At 35.8% G+C, this 21,816-nt stretch overlaps 1 protein-coding gene across 8 annotated transcripts in view; it reads right to left on the bottom strand.

Annotated features, from left to right (window-relative positions):
• Positions 1–21,816, bottom strand: part of LOC121740021 (CUGBP Elav-like family member 1) — a 364,655-nt gene that overhangs the window by 90,665 nt on the left and 252,174 nt on the right. The window lies entirely within an intron of this gene.

Below are 21,816 nucleotides of genomic sequence, written 5' to 3'. Positions count from 1 at the left end.
CTACAACAAATAACAATACACTATTATCGATGTACGAAAAATTATACTGTCGATAACCGTAAGAAACTATTATGTAATTTATGCATGTTTGTAATATCTTGCATTGGTTCATTATAAACGTGGACCAGTCGCAAGGATAGAAATATAAAATATTACCAGATTTTAGGAAGAAAATGACAAAATATGTACTTGGTCCACAGTCAAATTGTCTGTTCTTACTAATAGTGATACATCATACAAGGAGTATCTTCCTCTTAACCTAACTCTTACCCCAAACTAAACAAAATATAAAAAATGAAAAAAAAAATAGACTCATTATGTAATATTCATACTCATGGGTCTATACCCATGAGTAGCCAGCAGCAGTACAGGCCTGTGCCTGTATACTGGGGTTTTCGGAACTTACAACAAAGTAATGTCGTGCATAAATGAATACACGTCTTAATTGAAACTGTGACGTCACGAACATCCAGTAATGACGTAATACATCATCTTAATCGTCCCATGATTAATGCCGAACACATTGTTTCGGCGCACAATTCAAAATTGACAAAGACATATTGAATGTCTCCTTATAATCGGATTATTATAATACTTGGCTGAATTTCTGTTCACATACCGAAGGTGTTACAGATTTCACGGAAACAATATATTATTATTATATCATGTAACATGTTGCTTCAATCTATTTGTAAAATATTAAGTATACCAAATCAAATACCTCTATTTAGTTTGTATTTCATTTTTAAACTTGGTTATGAAAAAACTAAAAACGTAAAATGAACCAAAGTTCAGTATGCGCTGCTCATAATGCTACTAATTTAAAGGTTTTTTTTAATCGATTTTTTAAAATAAATACAAAAGTACCCTAAAATTAATATCCCGGCAAATTATTAAGGTTATTGGCATGTACGCGCTCTTAACATAATAATATTATTTATTATTATTATATTTTTTTTAGTTTTTCCGTAAAGTGTATTACAAAATAACATTGTGGGATAAATACTATTTATTGTTTTCACTTGATTATTACACGAAAAAATTGGTTGGTCGGTTTTCTGTTTACTATTATATCAAAATAAAGCAGAATGAGAGTATAACATGTCGTGAAATGAACATCGAACAATAATTATTCGTCGCTCCTCGGTAAGCGGTCGCCAATCGCCATAGTCAGTACAGAAATAAACTAGTGCCGATTGATTTTGTTACGGAAACAGACGTGTCTTAACTGTATGTTCTAAAAATACATGCGAATAATATTGTATCTAAAAACTAGAACTAAATTTAAACATACTATGTATGTATGTATGTTGCACAGATTATTTTTAAATTATAGAATTAGGCAGGTTTATATCTTTGGATCAACATTTTATATTTTACATTCTAGAACGATTAGCGTCGGCTAATCCTCGTTTCAAAATATTATGTAGTTCGTACTATGTTCGGCTAAGCGTTTTGGGGGCTCCTCGCTCCAACAAAATATATTTAAATATTTTCACATTCAGTATACTCAATGATTGCGCTCCGCGACTAACAAAATATACTTTGTTGGGCCAAAATATTTTGTAAATATAGTAATGGCTCTTTTAAATGAGAATTGAAGGTGTAACCCAGACAGGCTCGTTAGTATGTGTATTGACCATCACAGAAGTTGGTACCATGAGATTCCAATTGAACTTCAACATCCCTAATCTGCGTATATATTATATTCCGTGGATGATTACCGTGCAATCCTACCATATAATATTATGTTTACCTGTATTAACACTATTGAAATTCGACGATCCCCCTTATAATTGCACCACAGACATAATTAATAGACAGCAAGGTGCTAATCATACGGTGATTTAACATGGACTGTATGTAAGTCGGCTGTTCGCGCGCAAATTGCTCACAGTCCTAAGCCTTATCTAATTACACTGAGACATATCATTAATCAGCCGTGACAGCGGTGTCACGTGGATCAAAATGAGGCGCTCTAATCAAAGTAGTGCTATATTCTACTCGCGTCTGTAGATCTACCATGAGTTTAAAGCTATAGTGTTTATCGATATATACCGACTACCGTAAATTTTTAGTACTTATGGAAAAATTTACAGCGCCTCTAGCGGTCACTTGCGGAACTACGGAATACGTGGGAGAGCCATGCTTCGGCACGAATGGGCCGGCTCGACCGGAGAAATACCACGTTCTCACAGAAAACCGGCGTGAAACAGCGCTTGCGCTGTGTTTCGCCGAGTGAGTGAGTTTACCGGAGGCCCAATCCCCTACCCTATTCCCTTCCCTACCCTCCCCTATTCTCTTCCCATTCCTTCCTATCCCTACGCTCCCCTATTACTCTATTTCCTCTTAAAAGGCCGGCAACGCACCTGCGGCTCTTCTGATGCTGCGAGTGTCCATGGGCGACGGAAGTTGCTTTCCATCAGGTGACCCGTTTGCTCGTTTGCCCCCTTATTTCATAAAAAAAAACTAAAATCGCCATACTAAATATTTACGTAGGCGGTATCGAGTATCGATAAATATTATAGCTTTAAACTCATGGTAGAGCTGCTGAAACCAATGATGCGAAGACAGGACTATACCTTACTAGCTATAAAGCATTTATACCTTACTAGCTATGACGCCCGAAATCCGTTGCACCAATTTTTTTAGTTCCTTTAACGCGCGGGAACCGTACAAATTTCCAGGATAAAAAGTATCTTATGTCATTTCCCGGGACTCAAGTCCATACCGAATTTCAGCTAAACTGGTACTGTGGTTTGGGCGCGAAGACGTAACACACAGACAGACAGATAGACACACTCTCTAATTTATAATATCAGTATCGATTGAAGTGTTCAGGAAACTATAATATTTGTATCTACTTGGGATAATCAGCACAATGTCCAGTGTCTCTTAAACTGAGGTTCACATCGAAGTGAGATAAAACACTCGTATCACAGAAAGTTCTACTAAGTATAGAAAATTTATGTTCATAGTACACATTGTAAATAGTAGTGTTAGGTTCAAAGTAAGTTGTAATATAAAGGATCTAATATTCATCGTAGTAGCCAAAGTTCTGTAGAGAGTGCTACATTGTCAAGCTACTAAAAGTACCGTTGCAAATGTAGAGTTCGAAATTTTAAATGTATTCAATATTACACTAGAATTTAAGACTTTCCAATATAAGACTAGAATATTATAAGTGTTTTTAAAACATAGTTGAAAGAAATTATTTATTTCCTCAATCATAGTTATCTTCAAAAGAACATCTAAATTATTATCTACAAATCTAAAGAAAAACAATATAATTCTCTAATCTATACTAACCAGACGAAATAGACACGATGATTAAAACATTTTGCCGCGCTGTAATTCAGATGAATTTATGGCTCAGGCGGTGAAAATCGTGGACATTTTATTTGACATCATTTAGCAAACAACGCGTAAAACATGTGGTTGGCTATTTGACAGCAATAAAACAAGTTTCATGATGTAGTGAGCCTTTCCCTCGAGATTAGAGTGAAGACGTGCTAGTAACGTATTTGAGTCGTAAGACGGTTACCAGATTTGACACTGATTAGATGAGTAACATATTTTATAACGGTTATAAAATATGCTTCTCTTTTGAAATAAAGACCTTTAAGAGGAGTCCACACCGCCGTTTTTCCATACAAACGCTGTCCTGTTTCCTCCCTGGATAATGCCGGCAGAGTTATGATTTTTTTCCTGAATATCTATGGCCACTATTAGCATGTCCCTATGTTTTCTTTTTTTTCATATTTTTATTATTAAAAAAGATAAGAAGGTCCAAAACCCCAAAAAAATGACAAGATTTTCCTCTGTGTTCAAACACCCAGAAAATAAAACTGGCTAAAATATACAAAAAAAATAAAACATAGGAACACAGCTCAAGTCGTGTTGTCTCTATCGCGCTCTGCGGTAGGAGACTTGAGATTGGTGAGACAGCAATATATCATCAAATACCTATTTTCAATTTCTCTCGCCCCTGGTGTATCCTCCATAAGTTATATAGGTACATTTATTTATTTAACAACTATAAGTATATAAATTAATTTGAGCTCTGTTTCATGAAATTGTTAGATTTATTTAGACTTTTTAATTATGATACAATTAAACTTTTTTATAGAATATTAAAGTTGGAAAAAACTCTATAAAATAATTATATTATGAGGTACCTAGTATCTACTACTCTTCCTCTTCAATTGGTTAAAATATATAAAGTGTCTAAACATAAACCTGTAAAATTGTCTTCGTTGCTCATGGATTAAATGCCATAAGTTCTAGTTTAAAATTTAAACACAATGTTTTGACTAGGTCTGACAGCCGCATTCAGAGACATTTAATTAGACTAGAGATCGCCCAATGGTGCCAATGGTCAAAATTCGACCTCAGATAAAAAAAAAATATTATAAGTTTTAAATTTCAACGATATTCTATTCTCAAAAAATTGACTTTATTATTTTTTAGACATGATTCCTGTGACAGTCTCAGACTACGAATAAAACTAAGGCAACGTAACTCTCATTTTTCAATCGTTTTGAATTTGGTTCCTTTTCGCACACTTAAATATTGCAATATAGCTACGAAACACTACATTCAAATTGACAAATTAAAGCCGTTGACAATAATAATTGTCACTTCTATAATAATTACACAAAAAGTTTGCATGTATTCGAGTCACTTGTTGCATAAAGTATGCATGTGTTCGGGTCACATTTTGTAGAATCGGGACAAATTTTTTGACATAAGTGTGTCTTTTCCTTAGTTTTATTATTCGTAGCCTGTCTCAGATTAATAATCAAATTATGACAGACTGGCCGTGTAAATAATACGTCTAACAGTATATAAGATTCAAATTTCAATGAGAAAAACTAAACCTATTTTCAATTTGAAAACAGACTTAAACCATATTAAATAATTATAAGAGTACAATTATTCGTATCTAAGGCGTGTCCCTAGTGTGTGTGTGTGTGTTTTTTTATCTATGGACGCTTCACACCACGTCAGTGTGGCCCCGTGCTAAGTACCTGAAGAACTTGTGTTACAGGTATGAGCCATGAGGTACCAGACAACGGAAATAAATTAAATACTTTTATACTATACATATATTTAAGATTTTTATTATATGATACACATAATATTTAATACACATCCAAGACCCAGGAAGTTTTGAAAAAGTTTTTGTTCCGTCGGCGGGATTCGGACCCGTGACCCCCGGCTTGAGCTACCAACAGCCCACCAACTGAGCCACAGAGGTCGTCGATACATCGAACATCGTTGTAGTGTGTGTAATATTTTATTTGTTAAAAAAATGTATGATAAAAGCATAATTTCAAAAAATATTAGCTGGATGCACTGCTTCACCATATAAACTATAACTGTGCAAAATTTCATTCACCTACGTTTCCCCATTTTTCGTCAAAACGGATACAAAGTTTTTGGCTCACGTATTAATAAATAGATGATCAAAATTTAATTACAATTAAGTAATTTATATTCGTTTCTGAGTGCGGCATTAAATCATGCAACTACAACGTGTCTGTGTAAACCATATACTAAGAAACTGTCTGTCTCTTATTTCTTCACGCCCAAACCACTGAAACGATTTGGCTGAGTTTGGAGACTTTCAGTCCCGGGAAAGAACATAGGAAACTTTCATCCAGGAAAAATGGACGGTCCCCGCGCGAATTTAGGCGCTGAGTTGCGGGCATCAATGTCATCGGCCTCTTACACACTGCGACTTTTAACAGCGATGCAGTCGCGCGTTTTTGAAACGCGCGATAACATCGCGACACCAGCAATTTTTGTATCGATGCTGTCGCGCGTTAGTATCGATACAGTTGCGCGTTAGCATCGATACACACGCGCGACAAGATTTTTGCATTGATTTTGCTTCTGCATCGCGACAGCATCGCTATTGTATCGATACTTAAAGTAGCGCAAGTGTGTAATGGTGGACCATTTGCGACTGCATCGATGCTGCATTGCGACTGCATCGCTGATAAAAGTCGCAGTGTATAAGGGGCATAACTAGTATTAAAAGCTAGAGGACTAATGTTTTAAGTTTGTTGTGTGTACGAATGATTTTGTCCGATCCAAAAGGTCATAGTGAAAGTCATCAATATGTTTAATTGTGTCTAACAGACACGTAATGCTCAAACGATTGACGTTCGAAAATAAACGAGCCGCGTTCGATTTGAGCCAAGTCGTTCTCCAAAGTCATTAGTGCAGCACAAATTAATTTATTGCCGCATTGTACGAACACCGAGCGGTTTTTACATTTTAGCCATTTAAAGAATTTTAATCGTTGTACTATATTTATTCTATGACTTTAAGTTTCAATATTGCTTATCGGCATGAGACATAATATCGCATGGCATAATATTATATTAAAAAATCAGCCAAGTGCGAGTCGGACTCGCACACGAAGAGTTCCGTACCGATACAGGAAACAGGAAAATAGGCTAAAAATTGTGTTTTTTGTATGGGAGCCCCCCTTACATTTTTATTTTATTATTATTATTAAATATTAAAGTACACGTATAACAAAAGAATGTGTAAAAAATTCAAGTGCCTACTTCTTGCCATTATTAATATAGAGCGAAAAAGGTCGAAAAAATCACGTTTGTTGTATGGGAGCCCCTCTTAAATATTAATTTTATTTTGTTTTCAGTATTTATTGTTATAGCGGCAACAGATATACACAATCTGTGAACATTTCAGAAGTCTATCTATAGCAGTTCTTGAGATACAGCCTGGAGACAGACAGACGAACAGACAGACGGACAGACAGACGGACAGACAGACGGACAGACAGACGGACAGACAGACGGACAGATATACGGACAGACAACGAAGTTTTAGTAATAGGGTCCCGTTTTAACCCTTTGGGTACGAAACCCTAAAAACACAGAGATCCTAAAAACTAGTTAGACTGATATGTCTCCCGTAAATTCTTTGCGTCGACATGCGTTCATCGAACTGGAACTATTTTAAATAATACGATATTTTCCGATTTAACGTAAAAGTATCAACCCCATTAAGTGTTTATTTCCAGCCACAGAAACATTAGGCGCAATATTTGGGTTTATTTTATCATTATTTTGTTGTAAATGATGTAAATAAAATACTTATATAAAGGTGGACAAATTGAAACACTTTCTAAAATATTTCATTCGAAAACGGACAAAACATGAAAACTTTTGTGTCGACCAATTTACGTAAAATCGTTTCTTTGTACTTTTGTTTTAGACCCGATAAAGGGTAGCCCCTAAAACAAAAATTGAGGGCTATTAAAGGGGAAAATGTATATTTATATAGGTATCTCCATTTTACACTTTTATAAAATTATTTAAAATGTAATTTGTCTAAATAACGTCCTACTGTATTCCAAGCTTGGTCCGGAGGCCCTGGTGTGCTGTAATACAGGCAATGCCTAGTTTAGGCACCAGTCTCCCACAAAGCCTGTGTTTTATGTAGAATCTGCATTAATGTTGTAATTTTGTGGTGAGAAAATAAATATTTATTATCATATTATAATTATAGGACTAGATGACGCTCTCAACTTCGTTGCGCCAAAATACGTTTATCACTTGGGATCCGTACATTTTTCCGGGTAAAATGTATCCCATGTCCTTTCCCGGGACTCAAAGTATCCCCATACCAAATTTCAGCAAAATCGGTTAAGTGGTTTGGGAGTGAAGAGGTAACTGACAGACAGACACACTTTCGCATTTATAATATTAGTATGGATTGGTTTTGTACAGTACTCTTTTGGAACGTCAAGTATAGAAAGATATACCGGACCGAGAATTAGCCCGACGAGAAGAATCATCATAATGAATTCGCTCCTGGCCAACCTCTAGATGGACATAATAAAATTTAATCTGACTGTCGAATAACGACTTTATTAATTAACCTCTTTAAGTGATTAGCTGATACACTATTATGTAAACCTATATGGTAAAAAAAAAATACAACATATTATAATAAGTAATAGACGTGTATACTGTATAATGTATATTCTAGAATAGATTGCAGAGTCTCCTTCAAAATATATCTTTTTTTATGACCTCATGACCTTAAAAAAAATGCTCTACGACAAAATATAACTTAAGACTTACGGCGCCCACGTAAAAAGCGGCTTATTATCGATTTAACGTCGATCGCGATCCCAGAAGAGTCCGTCAAAGGTGAATAAAGAGGAGAATCAAAAGGCTTTTAGTCTTATTATAAAAACCCTCTTAGAGCGAGGCCGCAGCCGCAAAATATAATAGGAAATAATTGCGACTACCCCCCGTATTGTCTTCCGGGCTCTGAAAATATTGCCATAGGCCCCGAGCGACGCAGTAAATAAAAATAACGTTGTCTATTTTCATTCTAAACAACACTTTTAGCGATGAAGTATTTTCATTATACATTTTTACATTTGAAACGTAAGACAGACCGTGTCTTACGTTTCAAATGTAGAAATGTTTTTTTGGACACGGACATTCCTGACCGTCCGGCAAATGTTGTTTTGCCACATAAAGTATTTCGCCCGTGTTATTTTATGGAAGTGACTAAATAAGTATATCACCATGGCAACGTCCATCGCTATCCTGTCGCACAAACAATGGTCGCTGTCAGTCTCGAGTTGTAATAATTTACTATTATTTATTCAACAAATGCACTTTTCAATATAAAAAGTAGCCAGTAGCCGATTCTCAGACCTACTTAATATGCATATAAAATTTGGTAAAATCAGTAAAACCGTTTGTGAGGAGTACGGTAACTAACATTGTGACACGAGAATTTTATATAAGTAAGTATAAGATATTTTATTACCTTACCTTACCTTGTAGTCGAAAAATTCTCTTAGTTTTCTATAAAGATATTATTATTTTAAACTAGATGACGCCCGCAACTCCTTTTAACGTGGGAGAGCCACCACCGGACCGGAGAAATACCACGTTCTCACAGAAAACCGGCGTGAAAAAGCGCTTGCGCTGTGTTTCGCCGACTGAGTGAGTTTACCGGAGGCCCAATCCCCTAACCTATTCCCTTTCCCTCCCTACCTTCCCCTGTTCCCTTCCCTTCCCTCCCCTATTACCCCATTTCCCTCTTAAAAGGCCGGCAACGCACTTGCAGCTCTTCTGATGCTGCGAGTGTCCATGGGCGACGGATGTTGCTTTCCATCAGGTGACCCGTTTGCTCGTTTGCCCCCTTATTTCATAAAAAAAAAAAAAAACCTGTATGTGCTTTCCTATTACTCAATTTCCATACTAAATTTTAGAAAAATCGAAATAAAATTGACACAATTCTTCGTTACATTACAATCGATTATTATTATATACAAATTACAAGTACATACTGTATAATATACGCGCAATATCTTGAATATACCCTTTAGCGTATAAATATTAAACGAAGTGTAAAAAGGTTAGGGCCTAAGTGTTAATATAATAGACATTGACGAAGGCCACTTCACAGGAAAACATACCTGTGCCTATATTGTATATTATATTGCAACGCTTATATGGAAATCTTCGATATTATAGTTATGTATGTGGAATTCACACTGATATTAAATACAAATGATACTTGATAGACTTGATAATCTAATTGTATTATATTTTGTCTAATAAAAATTTTAAATTGGCGTTTTAACATTTATCAGAACTTCAGTACAATCCCAACCTCCATATAATAAAATATTTATACAATAACTGTACTTACAAAATCTGCTTGTCTTAGTCTGACACATTAGAAAAATCATATGATACACAAGGACAGTGAACTTTCTATAGTAATATGCTGCGTAAATATTATCGTTTTCAAAGGGGGTTTTAGTATTAATTCAATATTAAATCAAGGAAAATAGGTTCAAAGAAGACAATAAAGATTTTGACCGCACCGGGTGTACGCGATTGTTGTTACAAAATTTAAATTTCGAATTCAACGCTGCTCTGCTAATTTTGAAAGAATTCTCTATCAGTTTTGACCTGCCGTTTCTCGCTCGAAACCAGTTCCTATTCTCTACTCATTAGGGTTCATTATTCAATGATACTTTTTAATCCCGTGTGTTGTAACTATCTAGCAAATAAAACAGCACAAGTCAAGCTTAATGATTTCCCCCGACGCTCTTTATTTATGCTTTGCAGTGTAAAACAAAAACGACAACTCGAACTAACTATGGCAGTGTTATATTTGCCGAATATTCACTACGCTTATTCTTTGAAATAGCAGCTAGTTTAATCTGATAAAAAGTGGCTACAAATTGTAAAATAGCTAAATTTTATCTCTATGTAATTTTAGTTCTAGATCTGCTTTAATTTGGGATGTTGGGATTGGGATTTGGGACATATTTTTACGCCCTAGGAAAAGTTCATTTGTGTCGCGTACGCTCCTAAACTAATAAGGAAGTTTTGATGAAATATAATTGCGGAATTTATGATTTATGTTTTCGATAAGTATTATATCATTCAACGATGACGATATTATTATGCTGGAGATAGTAATTTTTAAGCATTCATTCTGTACCAAAACTTCAGTTAAGTAGTTGAACATTAAAACGGGGTATCTAAGAATTCAAGCAAACAAAATTCTAAAATACGTCAACATAAAAATGTAACCCATTAATGAAAACAATGAAAAAAAGTTTTAACGAACACGAAGACTAAGATAGGTAATGACCGTTGGGCTGAGTCAGTGTTGTGTAAACACCCAAATGGAGTTAAAATTACTGCCGCGCCGGCCGTGTGGAGCTAATGCGGAAAAATCCAAGGTATTCCTGTTTATTTCCAGCCATTCCGGTGGAGCATCCAGTAAGTAAGTTGAGGGGTCGCACTAAAGAACTACAGTAAGGATTTAAGTGACAGTTTTCACCGACCACCTCCTACGGCTAAGTGTTTCCTAGTGGTATTTTAGGGCCATTTATCTAAAAAAAACACGTTTCTGAAAAAACTTTTCACAAGAGTTCCTACGCCCTAAAGACGTAGGTGACATACAAGTGAAATCTTGAAAGATAATTAATTGTTAGTTTAACTGGTTTCAATAGATGGCGTTTTTTTAAATATTTTTGTTGAGCGTATATTATGTATACAGGTTTTTTGAACATAAGAAATAACTTCGTTTCATTCGCGTGTCCCTTGACAAGTTTTTTAAACAAGCTTATCTTGTCAACAGCGTTGTTTATTGCTAAAAGTTGACGTCAGCCAATCAAAAGTGTTAGAAAATGCATATTGTCTCCAGTTGCCACTTAGAAACAGTAGTGAAACATTTTCTGTCTTTATTACCGACCATAGCGACACACGTTATACACGAAGCTTTAAGAGGGCGACTAACCCAAAAAATCAAACATCGTTCTTCTCTCATCGCCGGATTCATCGCTAAATTATTTTTTTCCTAATAACTCGATAAATATACAACATTTTTTAAATCCACTAGGTCGGTTTCTCAATGATACAATTTTATACAATTTGCGTTTTTTTTCTATCGAGAAAATTTTAAGATATCCTGTTTTTGCTCAGATCGAATTCTTGGAAATATAATGTAGTACCTAATTTTAGAAAATGAAACAATTCGGGGCTTATTTTCAAATATAAAAATGAATTATAAAATCGTAAATATTGAGTTAGTCGCCCCCTTAAAACCAAAGCCGCTAGTGCTGCTTTGATGTCCGTAACCATTCCTAAAACACAAGGGCCTAATGCGGAAAAATCCGACGGCCTGCTTATTTTCGGTGAAGCATAGGGTCCAAACGTTTGGGGTCGGAAAAAATCGTCCCAAACTAATGGAGCGGAGGAGAATGAACTTTTAAAGTTGCCTGCGCAGCTCCCGCTTAGGGTGCCCGAGTGGAAAATTCCACGACCCACATAATTGTCGAACGATGTTACGGCCCGTAACGATGTTCGATACGATTACCCTTATCGACCTTTTAACATACTACTTTTATATTTACTCCGCTATATACTTTACAGTTCGGGGATTTTCTTGTGGGACGACTTCCGAGTTATTTTGGGGTAGTTATGGGGAAATTTCGTGCACGTTTCGCCATTTATATTTCCGTACCGTATCAGGTTAGCTAAAAAGGTAAGTTTTTAGGGTTCCGTACCCAAAAGATAAAAACGGGACCCTATTACTAAGACTTCGATGTCTGTCCGTCTGTCTGTCTGTCTCCAGGCTGTATCTCAAGAACCACTATGGCTAGACTTCTGAAATTTTCACAGATTGTGTATATCTGTTGCCGCTATAACAACAAATACTAAAAACAAAATAAATTAAATATTTAAGGGGGGCTCCCATACAACAAACGTGTTTTTTTTTTGCTTTTTTTGCTCGATCTCAATAATGGCAACAGGTAGGCACTTGAAATGTTTACAAAATAGTCAATCGTATCTATAATTTAATAATTAATGATAAAATTAAAATAAACTTAACAGTAAAGGGGGGCTACCATACAAAAAACACAATTTTTGCCTATTTTTGCTCTATTATATGACGACCTCTGTGGCTCAGTGGTGAGCGCGTCGATAGCTCAAGCCGGGGGTCGTGGGTTCGAATCCCACCGACGGAACAAAAAGTTTTCAATGTTCCCGGGTCTGGATGTGTATTAAATATATGTATGATATAATAAAAATCTTAAATATATGTATAGTATAAAAGTATTAAATATATTTCCGTTGTCTGGTACCTGTTATGTAACACAAGTCCTTCAGGTACTTAGCACGGGGCCAGACTGACGTGGTGTGAAGCGTCCATCATTATTATTATTATTATATTATTATGGTACGGAACCCTTCGTGCGCGAGTCCAACTCGCACTTGGCCGATTATTTCTTACTTTCTTAAACTTTGTTGTTTAGTGAAAAACAATTCATACCATAAATTGGTTTAGTCATAAACTCATAACAATCTAGCATAAACCTTCAGACGTCCTCAACCGTTATGGATATAACAAAATATTATGTTATGAATCAACAGAACTGTCCTAAATAATACATAAAACGAATAACAGAACACAACACAATAGAATTGCGTATATGGATTTATATTACTGGTGTTTATGATAATGGAATTGTACATTATGACTATTGGCATCGCACTGGATTCTAATCATACCGGCCGCATGGAAACAATTTACAACTGGAATAGGTTGCCAGTAAAATTGCATGGATTCATAACCGGTTAAGCTGAAAAAAGCGGACTCAACGGAGCTAATGACAAGCAAAAATTTGTTTGTTTGTATGAGAGGCAGTGAAAAATCTTGGGCTACTTTCTGTTAAGGAAAAAGCTGTAAAGTAAGTTAGAATATCCGTTTTCACGCGAGTGAAGCCGCGCGCAACAAAACGAGAACAAATGAAGGTATTGGTGGTTAAAAATTAAAGTATACTTGTCCAGCATCCGAATTTCATAACCAATGGCTAGTTTTTACCGTTTACAACAAAAAAAAAAAGAACCAGCGGGCTAGGGGTCAGTAACCGTCGGGTGATACTGGAAGGACAAAGTTATCGACGGGGAAATGGGGTATGGGGGAATGAGGTAATGGGGTATTGGGGGCAAAAACATCGCTCCTATAAACGGTAATTTATATTCAGATCGCAGGTTAAGCTCGGACGACATTGAATCTGATTACATCCGTGATACCGAGATGTTACGAGAGTTTACATACAAAACTCCGCTATCTTTTTTTTATGAAATAAGGGGGCAAACGAGCAAACTGGTCACCTGATGGAAAGCAACTTCCGTCGCCCATGGACACTCGCAGCATAAGAAGAGCTGCAGGTGCGTTGCCGGCCTTTTAAGAGGGAATAGGGTAATAGGGGAGGGTAGGGATGGGAAGGGAATGGGGAGGGTAGGGAAGGGAATAGGGTAGGGGATTGGGCCTCCGGTTTACTTACTCACTCGGCGAAACACAGCAAGCGCTGTTTCACGCCGGTTATCTGTGAGCGCTATTTCTCCGGTCGAGCCAGCCCATTCGTGCCGAAGCATGGCTCTCTCACGTATAAATCTATATATCTAAGTATTAACTAAACAACGTACTTTATAATATAATACATAGCACAGAGTACACAATACATTTTGTAATATGTTATGATTATTATGGTTTTGTTTAATAGAAGCCTTCTTAAAGTATGTTAAAATATCCATATTGCAAATTAATAATATTACTTATGTAAATGCAAAATGTGTCTGTCCGTTACTTCTTCATGATTAAACGTCTCATCAAGTTATATATTATTTTGTGTCCGATCAATACAAGTACAAATGTGAAAGTTTTGTATGTACATGTTTCACATCTCGCCTTTAGATAATAATAAAAAAACAGCAACGAACTCGAAACGGAAAATCGAAACATTTGAACTTCGAACATGGCAACTTTGAAAATTGAAAAACGAGCCAACAACCAGTGCGCGCACGACAATAATACCTCCATTGTAAACGTCTATATTGCGTCCGTGGCCCATTGTAGACCTGATCCTTACACAGCCGTCAGCGGCCGATATGAGTTACAAGACAACTGTTTGCTGTCCCACTGAAAGACACGAATATTCCCGCTTCTTATACATTCGGATTTGCCCCGGACAAAGCGCTCGAGCTCTGTTTGTCTGAACTCATAAAGTCTAGATCTGGCACGCGACAGCTCTAAGTCCTGGTACACATTGGAGGTTTTCAAGTACACGTTTCAAAATTGTGTATAAGCTCTTATTTATGACAGAAATTGTGCTAGGCAAACAATTTGTGCGTGCTATATTTTACTGTTAGAGAAATTGAATTGTGGGCAAATGGGGGACTTTCATGATTTAGTCAGGTATGTCGAATACAGCCGACTGATTACAAGTCATGACTCACAGGACTATTTTAACCGTATAGAATTTACGTTATTCAATAAACAAATAACGTAAATTCTATAACTCAATCTAAAAAGCCCCATGAAATAATCTCACAAATGACACACCATTTTTTCTCGCCGAATACATGACGTATACTTTTATGCAAAGTTTTATAAATTTTCGATTCTTATAGTAGGGGAGGTCGCGCTCATTTTAAAAAGTCATTTCATATCGAAAATCGTGACAATAATACTATTCTATTAATACATAAGAGTTTTGATCGTCCGCTACTCCAATATGGGTGGAATAAAAATTGAGAGTATCTCAAAGTTGTTGTTGGGAATCGTATTGAATTGACATTAAAAAGATCCCAATTCGCACGGCGCTTTTAAAGTAAAATGTATATAATTCTTCTTCACAAATATTGACTATCGAATTAATTACTTAAAATTGCTATGTGAGACAATTTTATGGTTAATTCAAACGAAAATCGCCGTCAGCTGAATATTTGCAGGTGGAAATGTCGTCTACGCGACGCCCTAGGATACATTGAGCGCGAAGTAGGGCTATAATGTTTATAGCTTACATCGCTGGCTGACGGGCTTTCCACCCGCATATTAACGACTGACGGTGGTCTTTATTATTAAAAAGGTATCAACATTCACCTGTTTTTTGTGTAAATTTTGTACGGTATGAAATGACTTTATATTTTAATTTTGTTAACATAGTTCAGTAACGCGACTGACGTTGAATCCCCCGTCTGCGATACGGCTGACGGTGCATTTTTGATTGAGCATGACCTCAATAATCATCCATAAAAGTTTCATTCGGTATAAAATCACTTTTCACAATTATTTTTTTTACAACTTTGAAATACTCTCAGTTAACATTCCACCACGGGTGCGGCGACTGACGCTGATTATATTGATTGATAAATATTAAGCTACCGCTGGACAAAAATTTGGTCGGTATGAAATTACTTAGCAAACCATAGCACTACCTCCCCTACTATTACCCTATATATACCCTAAGAACCGCTGCCAGTAGTATATTTTATAATATTTGAATTATTAATAATATTATCGTAGGTCTAGTCTTATATTATGATCCATGGCATAAAGAATTTACAGCGCTACGGAATGTAGTGATGTATGTTAATAAAAGTACCGGCAGATATTGAATTCTTTAGCTCTTCCCAATATCGTATGACATAATATTATATACAAATAAAGACAAAGACATTTCTCAACTATTTTTTTTAATAAAATCGTTTCATCAATCCAGTGAATTGCTCTAAAGGCCAATTCCACTCCACATTATTTGTGAGGGATCGAGATCTTCACCCACAATTCATTCTCATAAACCGTAGGGAGCATCATTTCAATACTCAGAAATCGTGAGCCATTTACGATTGGATATGGGATCAGTCGTTACACACAGAGTAACCATTTTATCTCGATCTCCCCATTCGTACATTTATTAAGTAGCGGCACCGGGCTTGGAGTTCCACGCTAGTTTGGCAATATAGACGTATCCGCCAACTTTTGTTAGAATAATATCTGGGAAAACGTTCAATCTGCCTAACATCGCCTCAACATTTCCCGAGGTACCCGTTTGTGAATCGTTCCACTCCCTCGGGGCACGATGGTCCGTATTTGATTATTAGAAAGTTCAAATTTTACTCATCGCAAAGGATCGCACAGTTTAAATTATAGTATCGCATTTTAATTGAAAATAAAGTGGGCGACGCGGCTCATTAAAAATGAATTAACCCGGCGATGAATAAATAGTATATTAAGAATTTAATTTATTAATGTTGCAAGTGAAGCCCGTGTCGGCCTGCGGGCGCGGAGTACAGTTTGCTCGCGCGGTGTTTGTTGGCGAGAGAATATCGTAAGTAAATACAAATAAATAACACTAAGATTTTGTAGCTTGTTTCACGGCAAATCGCTTGAAATTACTTGAGTTAAATGGCATTTAAATCAGAAGTTTTATTTTATTCCTACAAGCAAAAGTATATTCTACTTGTGTCTAAATTTGAACTTTAAAAAGCGTTTGAGAAGCGTCTGTGTAAACTGCCTAAACTCAAAGTCACTCGCATATCACATACCTAGTGGTACATTGTAGATTGCAGAGAATGGTCAAACAAATAACAAATAAACAAAAGTAGTGCCAGAAGTCCTTACAGACCAGCCAAATACGCTTCGACGATGACATTTACCGTAGACAAAAAATTTGGACTGAAACGTAACAAAGTCATCGCGTCGACCGATATCAAACCCGGGTATCCGATAAGAGGCGGGTCAAGCGATTCATGGCCCGGGCCGGTCGTTCTTCCGGTACATTGTCTTATCCGGGTCCGGCCGGTGCGATCAATCAAACGCAGCTCCATTTGCTCCGAATATCTAGAGGTATGTTTCTTTTCGCAATACGGATAGAGCGGTCAAAGGTTCACTTATTAGAAAGGTTGATGGGGGTTAAAAAACTTTGTACGTTTCTTTATTCGAATATTCTTTATTACAGTAAGGCTGAGACTATACGCGGAATATAATAAAATTCCGGAGTATGCGGAAATAAAGGAAAAATACAGCACCAAAAAACTTTGCGGTGATGTTATAGATTTGAAAATCTAACACTCATGAGAAATGTTTTTGTTTTAACGTTTTATGTGTTCATAGCCTAGGTTTTTTTACCTTAAAACGCATCCACTTATAAAAATATGTGCAATCTGTAGTCAAAACATTTGTGGACTCCGCCACTAAATCAATATAATTCAAATACTCTGGTTCAACCAGTAACCTAACACAATTCAAATATAGAAACATACAATTCCTACTTTGTATGAATAGTATCCTCAACATGGCTATTCGATGCAAACTCTGTCCTCAAAGTCGGACATAAAATATAGTTCGGATGAGATATAGCCCGGAGTCTATCGCCGAGTCAAAGTTGTAATAACATCGCATAGGAAGCGTGTAAATTTAATGGTCTAAAGCCGTCGCTAACATATAGCTCGTTTAAGCGTCGTTTAGCTCACTGAAATGTGTGTCACACTCGTAGTTGGATATTAGTTAAGTTTTGTTGAGCACACGTAGTTTAAGCTCAGTTATATTCTTATTTTTTTGATGTTTTATAATAACAAATTACATTAACATATTTTATGTGACAATAGTGTTTCCTAATATTTTTTATTACTTATTATTTTTTTATCTTGACCGATTTAACTACAGAAATAACAACTGAAATAAACAAAATAAAACTAAAACTGTGGTCTACATTCTACGTACTCAGAGTCTACGAGCCTCTACGGCGTAGCACGTTACTCGTAGCGGCTCGCGGGCCTGACGTCTACGAGCTACGACGCACCATCCCTACTCTACGCTAAGCTCACTAATCTGAGAGTCGCCTTGCTCGAAAATCGCCAGTTACCCCAGTAGAGTTAGTTTTTTTTTTTTAATTAATTATAGTCAGAATTTTTTTTGCGCCAGTGTTTAGAGGAGGTCACAAATAGCTTAAATTCGAAAACTCGACCAACCACGACGTGTGCGTTAGCCGCCATATTGGTTTGAAGGTCCAATCTTTTTTTAAACTATATTATCTACTTTATTTTAAAAAAAAAAATGTTAAGGATGAAATTTATCGAAAATTTGATTTTCTACAACTTTAATCCTTATAATTTTATTATTTACGGAAATAACTGCAAAAAACAAGTCAAAGTATAATTTCGACCTGTTCGACCTGTATCGCGATTATTGTCAAATACGGAAAAAAAAACAGAAATAAACTTGTAGCTCTTTACATTAACCACAATTAAAATTAAGACGTCGCTGTCTGTCCGTCTGTCTGTCTCCAGGCTTCAAGAACGGTGATAGGCAAAGACTTGAAAGTTTCAGATATTATGTATTTTGTTTCCCTCTATAACAACACATACTAAAAGACATATTATATTTAATATTTGATGGGAGTCCCATATAATAAACAGGAGTTAGTGGCCTTTTTTGCTCTTTATCAAAAATAGCAGCACTAAGACAGTTAAAATATGCATAAAATAAGTTTTATTTAAATAAAGCATATTAATCATGATAATTATAATAATATGTGCATAAAATATATAATTGTAATTTGTACTTTCATAATCCTACTAATATTATAAAGGCGAAAGTTTGTTTGGATGTATGGATGTGTGGATGTATGGATGTTTGTTACTCTTTCACGCAAAAACTACTGAACGGATTTTAATGAAACTTTACAATAATATAGCTTATACATCAGAATAACACATAGGCTACAATTTTAACCGACTTTCAAAATGGGGGAGGTGTTATGTTCGTTTTCTTATATTCAACGATTACACCGCCGTTTGTTAACCGATTTTCAAAATTTTTCTTTTGGTATATAGGGTATCATCCCAATTTGGTATTAAATTCACAAAAGTGGTGATCTGATGAAGGATCCATAAGTAATCGAGGGAACTCCTCAAAACTTATAGGGAAACTTGTGGTGACTTCGGTTTCGTGAGAAGTATTCTAAGCATATGCTACCAACAAGTGAGATTTTGCACCGAGATATACCTGGTATACCGTGGTTCGGAAGGTGCTGAGAGAACTCCTGATTCTTTATAGATACAGGTTTGGGAGTTTCGGCGTTGTTTTAAAAACAGAAAGCATATTATGCTACTATGCAAATTACATTCATCATCATCACCATCATCATCATCATCACTACCATATTAAGTATACCATTTCATAGTCTTTTAGATCGAGACTCGAGTTTGTCAAGCGATAATTAAAAAAAATCTATACCTACCTAATATTATAAACCTGAAGAGTATGTTTGCTTGAACGCGTCAATCTCAGGAACTACAGGTCCGATTTAAAAACTTATCTCGGTGTTAGATAGGTCATTTAGCGAGTAAGGCTATAGGCTATATTATATTATCACGCTAAGTCTAATACGACCGAAGAAACTCAGGAAAATGTGGGAAAAACGGGGGAAATAATTTTTATGGGAAAATGTACGGTTTCTGTAAAATTCCTAATTTACGCGGGCGAAGCCGCGCGGGACATCTAGTTAATAATAAAATTAAAATAAAATAAATATTTAGGGGGGGGCTTCCCATACAAAAAGCACAAATTTTTGTCTATCTTTGCCTTATAATGGTACGCAACCCTCATGAGCGAGCCCGACTCGCACTTGGCCATTTTTAAATAAATATTCAGGTGTAGGTTGTGCCGTAATTGTTAAAAGGTCTAATTCATGATCAGAAATATTCAGTTTTATCCAGTCGCTTGGGACCCGGTACATTTACCATAGGTGTAGGAGCTTAAATATTGATTTCTACAAAAAATAAGAATCTTTGTAGGAAATTTAATGATCTATCACGTACAACTTTGTTTCTACAATTATTTTCGCTAAATTCGATAATAATTGACATACAAGCGAAATTATACTTTGACTTGTTTTTTGCATTTATCTCCGTAAATATTGATTTTACAATGAAAATTATAAGAACTCAAAATGTAGAAAATTAAATTTACAACAAATTTAGTTCTTATCATTTTTGTGAAAAATTTATATCGGAGATATGTCTAAAAAAAGATTTGATCTTCAAACCAATATGGCGGCTAACGCACACGTCGGGGTTGGTCGAGTTTTTGAATTTAAGCTATTCATGACTACCTCTAAACACAGGTGCAAAAAAATTTCTGACTATAATTAATTTCAGATTCCCATACAAGGCTGAACTAACCCTACTGCGCTAAGTATGATAAAGCTGCTCTATATTTCTGTACTAAATTATAAAAAAATTGAGAAAACAAATAATTAATGTTAGCTTGAAAACCTCTAGCATTTTCATTGGTAAGGAAAACCTGAGCCATAAAGTATAGAAAAATTTGCAAAGTTAATTATTTATACATACTAATATTATTAATGCGATAGACGGGTGTCTGTCTGTCTATTACCTCTGAACGCCAAAACAGCTGAACCGATTTTGCTGAAATTTGGTATGGAGATACTTTGTACTTTGTTATTAATTGCGGTGGTTATTAATTACTAGGCGGAACAAAATTATCTCAAAAAGCGTACTCGTTTCTGGAAGTAATATCTCTGAACCAATAGTTACCATTATCAGGGGAGTAAAAGCAATCGCTGTTCACACGTAATAGGCCCAGGGCGAGGCCATCAAGGATGATGTATGGCGGGATAAGACAATGTTGCGGGGAGGTGCATCCGGGTTAGACCTTTCAATTTCCTCGATTGTCCGACCCGGGTCGATACTCTCTCAGACCACAGTATAAATCTATACAGTAGGATAACTCTGTCGTGTCCTTGAAATCAAACTTGAATGTTATGTAAAATATGAAATTGTAACTTTTTAAGAAATCTATAAAAACAAAACATAATTTTAAACTTTGTAAGTCTCGCAAAAACTCGAGAACTCTACTAACAAGAGAAATATTCACGGAAGTCCAGGGAATTTTTATTTAGGTGGAAACTGACATAATGTTATAGTTAGCTAGGAAAATATTTCCTTAAAATATATAGAATTAAAAAATAGAGTCTTTTACGCACATTGTTCTAGTGCTATAACTTTTATTGAAATACGCTTACACTTGAGTGCGTCAATTTGTAGTATTGCAGCTCTAATCTGTTATTAGACATGTTGACGGAGCGATGATGGCTCATTAACAAACTGCAATCCTTACTTAAAAAAAATTAAGTTCAGATCAAGACCACAGATGTAATTTAATGTTTCGTGATTGTGAAGTAGGTTACTTTCACTATAATATACTTAAATTTAAAAGAAAATAAAAGGTCTTTACCTCTTTTTTACAACTTTTTGCGGACAAGTATAAAGGAACTATACTGTATGAATTTCTACTGTGCCTTTTGTCCGATGATTTTACTTTGCGGTGTGTAAAATATGTCGTTCCGCCCACAATCCGACTCGAAGAAATGTAATTATTACTAGTCCCACTCCAATAAGGCTTTCCACTTCC

The sequence above is a fragment of the Aricia agestis genome, chromosome 2 (genome assembly GCF_905147365.1).
Source record: "Aricia agestis chromosome 2, ilAriAges1.1, whole genome shotgun sequence".
NCBI classification, from domain to species: Eukaryota; Metazoa; Arthropoda; class Insecta; order Lepidoptera; family Lycaenidae; genus Aricia; species Aricia agestis.
This window is presented reverse-complemented; position numbering and strand designations above follow the sequence as displayed.